The following is an 8,676-nucleotide window of genomic DNA, read 5'->3' on the forward strand; positions in this document are numbered from 1 at the left end:
ATATTATAAATTTTTGTATTGTTGTTAATGAATATTATCAATATTTAAAATACTTAGTTATATATATTTTTTTTTCTCTTCTATTTTTTATTGAGATGGATATTTCTTAAAGATAATTTTTTTATAAATTAAATAAATGATAGTAAAATCAAATGAATGATTCAATGTAAAAAATAAATACCCACTTCCCAGGAACAAAACCAAATAAATGGTTTAATGTAAAAATTTATAAAAATATATTTGGTTCTTATTTTTATTTGTTGAGGCTTGATAGTCATTAATAAACTTTTTACTTGATAAACAGAAAAATTGTACGAAAGGGCTACAAGTTATGACGGAATGAGAACACAGAGATTTTAAAAAATACTTCAAAAAACCATGTAGATGAGTACATTCCCATGCAAATATATGTCAATATAATCATGAATGTCATATATGATGTATAAAAGGATCTGAAGAAGCATATAATAGTCACGTCCCGTTCCATACTATTTCTTGGACGGGACGGAATGAGTCGGATCGGTAATCAATCAGGATTTTCCATATCCTCATTGAATTATTTTTCATCAAAAAAAGATAAAAAAATTACCATATTTATAAATTACAATCAAACAAAATTCATTTATATAAGTTTGAGTTAAAATAAATAAATCAAATAATTAATTTAATCATTGATGATCTACTGCTAAAATTATAATAAAAGATTTTTAAGTATTTATTTTTCAAATAATAAAAGCGTTAAATATAATAAAATAAAATATGCAAAATTATATATCATTTAACTTTATATGCATTTTATGATTTTTATCTCGTCATTGTTTTTGTCACTCTTGTCTTTTAAGCTGATTTAAATTGATACTTACGTAATAATGGTAACATTAAGTAGAATCAATAATCGAATAATTAGATTAATTGAAATTAATATTTTCTCTTGTATTGATTAATCTTTCCATTTTTTATTTATTAGAAAAAAATTTATTCAAAAAAATTTATTTAACACATACTATGAAATAATAGAGGAAAAATCTATATTGAAAAATATGTTTAATTACTTGATTTATTTTATATTTAACAAATGCATATTATTTTTTCATATTATTATTAGTTAAGTAGAATCATAAAAACACCAAAATAAAAAAAAAAGATAAAATTAATTTTAGGGACATAATTCAAAATTCATAAAAAAAAGGCAACTAGAATTTTAAAAAAATGGAAGGAAATATCCAATTTTCGGGAATAGGACGAGATGTGACAAAACTTGGATCTATAGAGATTGATTTTAATCAAAGAATTGGTCTCATCCATAAATACTTTTAAGACAGGATTCAGATGAGACTATTAAATTAATATCAGTTTTTTCTCAGGATGAAAAATTCGGGATAATTTTCGAAAGTGGATCAGGATTAATTCCCACAGTCCCATGCACACCCCTAGATAGATTGATAGATAGACGAATATATAATTTAACATATCAACTTTGATAAAAAAAAAAATTTTGTTTACCTTAAATTTTGAATCTACGTTACAACACTTTAAACTTCGCTTTTTATAATCTCATACCTTCTCACGTTGAAAATAGTGAGACATAGCAAAATATTGATTTAATATATAGTTAATATAACTTTTGAAACAATAATTTTTACATTGTTTTAATTATTCAATAAAATGTTTAATTCGATCTAATTTTATAAAATGAAACATTCATTGAGTCAAATAAAGTGTTTAAAATGTTCAATATTATAAGTTGACCTATTCAATAGGTCAAATTATAAACTGCGGATTATAAGAATTTTTTATAAAATGTACAGAAATGAATTTACATATTGAGCCATTGATAGATACATCGATAGAAGGAACATTACTCTACCAAAGAAAAGCGCGTAGTGACATCACATGAACTTGAATTTTAGTTCGTAGAATGAGGATAGCTCGATATATAAATTCATTTTTAATTTTATGGTACTTTTAATTTTTTTGACCTATTTAATATTTCAACTTATAAAATTAGATTTATTAAATATTTTATTTGACTCATCTGAGTACCTCAATTTGTGAAATTAGATCGATACATGTCAAATCAATTTTTGCATATAAAAAAAAGTCTAAAATCTTGAAATTGTTATGTGGAGAATTATAATAAAGACTAAAATTTAGAGTGTCCCAGGTTAATTTTAAAGCTCATAATACTATAAATTTTTTTTTTTAATCAAAGTTCATAGATTAAAACGGGCGGAGTACATAAAAGTTTAATTTAGAGTGACACGTTTAACTTTTACTTTGACTCATCAAACACTTCAACTTATAAGACTACTTCTGTTAAATACTTCAATTTTCAAAATTATTTTATAGAATATTTCAACTTGCAAAATTAGATAAATTAAATACACATTAAAAAGTTAAAATTTATGAAAATTATTATTCTAAAAATCATGTTAACTATTCCCTCCGTCCTATTTTATTTGCATGGTTTGACAAAACACACATATTAAGAATTTAGTCAACAAACATTATTTTACTCTATTCTACCCTTAACTCATTAAGATATTAATAAGAGATCTTCATTTAATCAACAATTATAAAGGTTATTATGGAAAAAATGATTATTTAAATATACAAATTTAGAAACCTTACAAATATTTTGAGACATTCCAAAAAAGAACAACAAACAAATAAAAAGGGACAAAAGAAGTACATATCAAGTTCATATTTTACAGATAAAAGCCAAAAATCTTAAAATTCATTGTTATTAATGTCAAATTGTATGTAATATTATTAAAATTTACAATTTTAAATGTACAAAATCACTCGTAAATTTCAGAATTTTGTAAGTTAAAGTTACAAATTTCGGTGAATTTAAAGCGGATTAAAATATGAATTCCGGGGAATAAGGATAGCCGTCAATCTGTTGATGCTAAACTAGTGGGTCATGCTGATGAGGGAAACATAAATTCTCATTAATTGCTTATTCTCATCACCTAACCATCCTAAATTGATGAACCTAATACAATTATTTATGCCATACTTCGCCACTTTTTATTATTGCATCTTAGTTTCAAATCTATTATTATTATTATTATTATTAGGAGAAATTGATAAAATGGATCCACCAACTAATAGAATGGGATAAACAATAGAATGGTCCGATCAATTAATAAAATGGGATGCGCAATAGAATGATCCAAGCAATCAATAAAATATACCAAACAATTAAATGGATTAAGTGTTATTCAAATCAATTCAAATAAAGGTAGCATTTGGTCAAAGAGTTATTATAATCATTTAATCATGTAATTAATATTGAAGATTCTCGCTCAACATTTATGACCATAATTTTTTATTGGAAATTTACATATTCAGTTACAATAGGAAGCACACTATAAATATTTGTATCACATCCCATTAAAGGACACTACACCTTAAAAACAATTCTATCATTTTTTGAGCTTTTCAGATTTTACTTCTATAAATTATTATTATTATTATTTAGTTTAAAATCAATTAAATCTGAAAATGAACTTAAGAAAACTTTAAATTTTAAATTGATCCTATTATTCTAGTTTTATTTCATTAAATCTAAAATACCCTTGAGAACTTTCCCTCACTATGCTCTAATATCTCTCTACCATTATCGTCATCTTCCTCATACTTCGTTACTTTGTATTTTATTTAAGGCTGATTGCAGAGTTATTCCTTACCAAGACCAATATCTACTTATATACATTTGCCTCTCTCTTCTGTGTCTGTGGATGTTCATTTAAGGTTGTGATGATGCTTATATTTATTTTTGGCTGGATGACTTTGAGTTACTGATTTACTTTGTCTCTTTTACACTAGCTCTTTTGTTGTTACCATAGTTGTCATGTTCACTTTTCTATACCAATCTCTCTGTTCAAATTACTTGGGTGTATGAATTGGTTTACTTTGGGTTTAAAATGGCAAAAAGAGTATTTTGGTTTTAAAATGATTTATTTTGTGGTTTTGGACCGTATGAAAGAGGATGAAGTTTATATCACGGCATTTCATCTCTTCTTAGTATTTTAACGGTAAAATCCATAAAAATGACCGAATGATTAAAGTGTCCGACGGTACCATAATTAGAAATGCAATCATGTATTTTACAAAAAAAAAATCCTGACTAATGTATTTGACTAATATATAGGGATGTAATAGTAAATTTGTTTTTTTTTTTTCTTGATGCAATACCACATTGACTTGGAGTTTAAAAAAATTGAGCTTGGGTTAAGATCAGTTTGTGGGGCATGTCATTTATACTTTTGTATTCTAAACTCTAAACTTAATTTACAATCAAACTTGTAAATTAGGATACGAAAAAAAAAAAAAAAACCAGAGTGCAATTGCAACAACCATTAAATTCAAGGTATTTTTATACTTGAGCTCTCCTGTCCCTTGTCTCTATCTCTCTTCAAGTTGTTGGTTGAAGTCTTTGTGGTTAGAGATTTTGTTTCATTTTGATGCTCTAGTATGCTTTTCTTTTCATATACAGTGAGCTATTTATTTTTATTTTATTTTTCTATTACCATAAGTATTTTTCACACTTATTTTTATAAGTCGTGATTGCCTTATCACTTGAGTTACTCTTCGTAAATATCATTTTACCTTTCTCTAAAAAGCTGAAAAATAGACTACCGGACTGGATCACCTTGATGATCATATTCATCGGCCTTTTCTTGATGATTCATTCTTTTGTTTTACTAGTACCTTTTTAATAACAAAATAACAAAATTGAGGATAAAATACTAATAATGTATTTGTTGGAAGCAATATCGATCCTCATAAGGGTAATAAAAATAAGTTTGATCTTTGATAAATGTAAGAGAGTTAAAATCCTTTAGGGTATATTTGGTTTGATATAATGTAATATAATGCATTTAAAGATGTAATGCGATAAAAAATGTAATGTATGGAATGTAGTCAAGATTTCATTCATATGTTTAGTAACGTAATTGAAAAAACTTATGAAATGTAATTACCATTCTTTTTTATGTTTGTTTGTAAATATGTAGTATAATTAGTACACTACCACCACCACAACTACCACTCCACCACCACCATATCATTGTTGATAAAAAAGAAATATTTAAGTCAAAAGCTATTTGCTGTATCATGCTATTAAAAACCATTTAGATTTATAAATTTATTTGAACTAAAAAATTAAAAGAAGGTAACCCCAAATAATATAATATAACAAAATAAAAGTAAAAGTCATTAAAAATTAATTTTTTTATATATTTTTGTTGAATAAATTAAACTACAGTATAAAATTATAGGCATTTTGATATTTTTATTGCTTTTTCATTCTATTCTTCCATTTCTATCATAAAATAAAAGAATAAAATAAAATTTTTATTCCATGTTGCATATTAGACACTAAAACGTAATTTTTATTATATAGTAATGGTGGTGGTGGTTGTGAGAGAATGAAGTGGTGGTGGTAGTGATAAAGTAGGGGTGGAGAGATAGTGGTGGTGATGGTGGTGGTAGAGTTGTTGAGGTAGTGGTGGTGGTGGAGGAACGTTTGTGATAGTAGTAGAGGTTTTTTTTTTTTCTTTTTTGAAAATGATAGTAATAAAGTTTTAATTGAGATGATTTAATATAATGAATATTACATCAATTTAAATAATGAAAATTACATATGTAATTTTAATTACATTATAATGTTTAAAAAAATCTAACAAAATAATATAATCAATCGTGTAATATAATTTACATTCCATCATACGATTGATTATGATACACCGTACCAAATTTAACCTTATGCTCTGTAGCCGGCAGGGGATTTCATTTCTTGGCAGTTGAAGAGAAAAATTGAGCATAAAATATAAGAGAAGGACATCCACTTCAGCGAGGATTAAAGACATACTGCACGAGAACATGCACATGTACGTACAACCTAATTGTGGACATTATTATTATATAATTTAACGCGAGGGCGGAAAAGCAAGTGGAAGCCAATATAATTATACTGTTATGCTACTTGAGATTATTATAATGCTAAAATATGTTTAGAATCTTTCAACATTAATCCTTTGTTTGGATGGGTGTAAAGTTTAAGTAAATGTAAAATAAAGAGTGAGAAATTCTTGGGATTATCAAAATTCTTTATTTGGTTTAAGGTAAAATATCGAGAATGATGTAAAATAAATTTATTTTACATCCCTTTTAATCTTATTTTCAATCTATTTTGGGAGGAAAATGAATAATAAAATTTTCAATCTCTATTTTACTTCCATTCCTTAATTTACTTCCCCTTTTTCCAAACAAAGCATAAATGACCGCAACGCTTTGTGTGGCTAAATATGGTTCTTTGCTTCTGTTTTTCCTAAAAAAAAAAAATATTAAATAAGGCCCCTGAACTTAGTATAAAATACAGTTTATTCTAAAATTAATTTTTTATATAATTTACTCATTAAATTTGCATTAAAAGTATAAAATATCTAATTTTTATTTTAAAATAAATTATTTAATATAAATCAAATATGATTGAAAAGTAATTAAATATTTAATCTAAATAAAATATAATTAAAAAATAATCAAAAAATATTAATCTATCCAAATATTTCAATATAATCAAATCTTTTTGCAATTTTATTTTTTTAAATCAAATACTTGTTAAATTAGTTTAAATCAAATACTGTTTATAATTACTATTATATTTTTAAATAATTAAATCTTTTTTTAATTTTATTTTTTTAAATCAAATATTTGATGAATTATCTTTAAATCAAATACTGTGTACCTTTATAATTATTATTATATTTTTAAATAATTTTTTATCTTCTAACTTTTATGTTTTTTAAGTAATTTTTATTAGTTAAAACTATAAAACTTAAAAATTTAGAAATTTTGTTCTTTTAGTGCAAGTTCAAGGAGTATATTGATATAATTAATTTTTGAGCAAATTATATATTGTATCCAAATTTAAGGGGTAAATTGACTATTATTCCAAAAAAAAATTATTTATTTAATTAATTTAAATTTATGCATTGTTCCACCCACTTTCATCTTTTTTTTGAGCATCGGGGAAAAAGGTTTTCAGGTCATAAGGTTATATCTCTGTGTGCAGCCACTTTCATCTTAACTCATTTTAGATGTACATTTGCACATAATATAGTAAATAAAATAAAAATGAATAATTAAGTTATATACGAATTTATCGATAAGTTACTATAAAAATTTAAAGAAGCATGTTCAAAATACCCCTAAACTTGGTTCAATATACATTTTGTCCCAGATTTTATCTTTTTTCTTTTTTACGAAAAATCTTAGCACCTTGGACATAAATTTACGAATTGTCCATATTCTAACGTGGTCAGCGCGCGGTAAATACATACATAAGGTAAAGTGACGGAAATGTATAAAATATACTTCCTTGGGTCTTTTTATATAAAAAAGTTTTTATTTTGTGTTCTTTTTATATAAAAAATTTTACTTAATTTGGTAACTTTAGGAACCATGGCAACGTGAAAAGTATATCTTACCTTTATTTTAGTCTTTTGTGAAGATTTTAGTGTGAGAGATTCTCAAGATAGTGGCAGACAAAAGTATAGATGAGCATTTAATGTGAATAAAAATTTTGGTGAATGGATTTTTTACATAGATTTCTATTGTAAAAAAATATACTCATATAGATTATATAAACACTAATTAAAATGAAGTTTGAATAGAAAAAAGCCACAAAATTTTCAAGTTGGCCACAAAGGAATTTTTATGGACTTTGCTGAAAATTTAAAAGATTGTGCAATATTTAAAGTGCGTTTTCAATAATCAAAGGCAATGATAATGTTAAATGAGCATAAATTTTCATATTTTCATATAACTTTCCCAAATAAAGAACAAAGAATGAATTTCTCTCTAGAGCATAAACTTCATTTTTGCAACTGTTTGTATTTCATTCATTCCAACAAAACATTTAAAATCTCATTGAAGATTGAAATATAATTTAAGACATACATTGATATCAGAGGAGAAATAAATGATATATTATGATAAATAACGAAAAAAATGACAAAAAAAATTAATTAAACCACTTTCTTAATCTTTTGACGAAAATTAGTTGTGCTTGTATAAAAAAAATTGGAGTACTCTTTAACTCTATGGCCCACCAATACAGCTACCAATTGAAATCTGGTGGGAAAACTCTCCCAAAATATTAGGGTTGTTACCGTTCGACAGATTAAAGAAGGCAGAGTATCAATCAATTAGTTTAAAAAGGTAACTACCATTCTAGAGATGACACGACATTTCCCTATTTATTTTGCATGTTATTCGTACAAGTCGGGTCCCATTCAACGAAGAATTGCTTCAGTGCTTAGTACTACAATGGCTTTCACCTACTAGAAAGAGCCAACAACAAATTCAAGTGGCTGCCAGAACTCATGAAATCATTTCATCTAATATAAAATCAGATGATGCTTTGACTATTCCAAGTATAGGTTATATAATCACTATTACTCCACATGTATGTATATCCATTTGAAGAAAGGTTCTAAGCATGACATACACCATTGTCATTATGCCTTGTTCTCATTTACTGCTCCCATTAAACCTTTGAGCTGCAAGTTGGGATTTGTTGTTCACCACTTTGACCCTAGTCTTTCTATATTGATGGATTTTTCTCATTTTTTTTCCTTTATTGAAATAGACTTCTCTGGATTA

Source organism: Jatropha curcas, chromosome 2 (assembly GCF_041381405.1).
Source record: "Jatropha curcas cultivar XTBG-Jc1 chromosome 2, XTBG_Jcur_1.0, whole genome shotgun sequence".
Lineage (NCBI taxonomy): Eukaryota > Viridiplantae > Streptophyta > Magnoliopsida > Malpighiales > Euphorbiaceae > Jatropha > Jatropha curcas.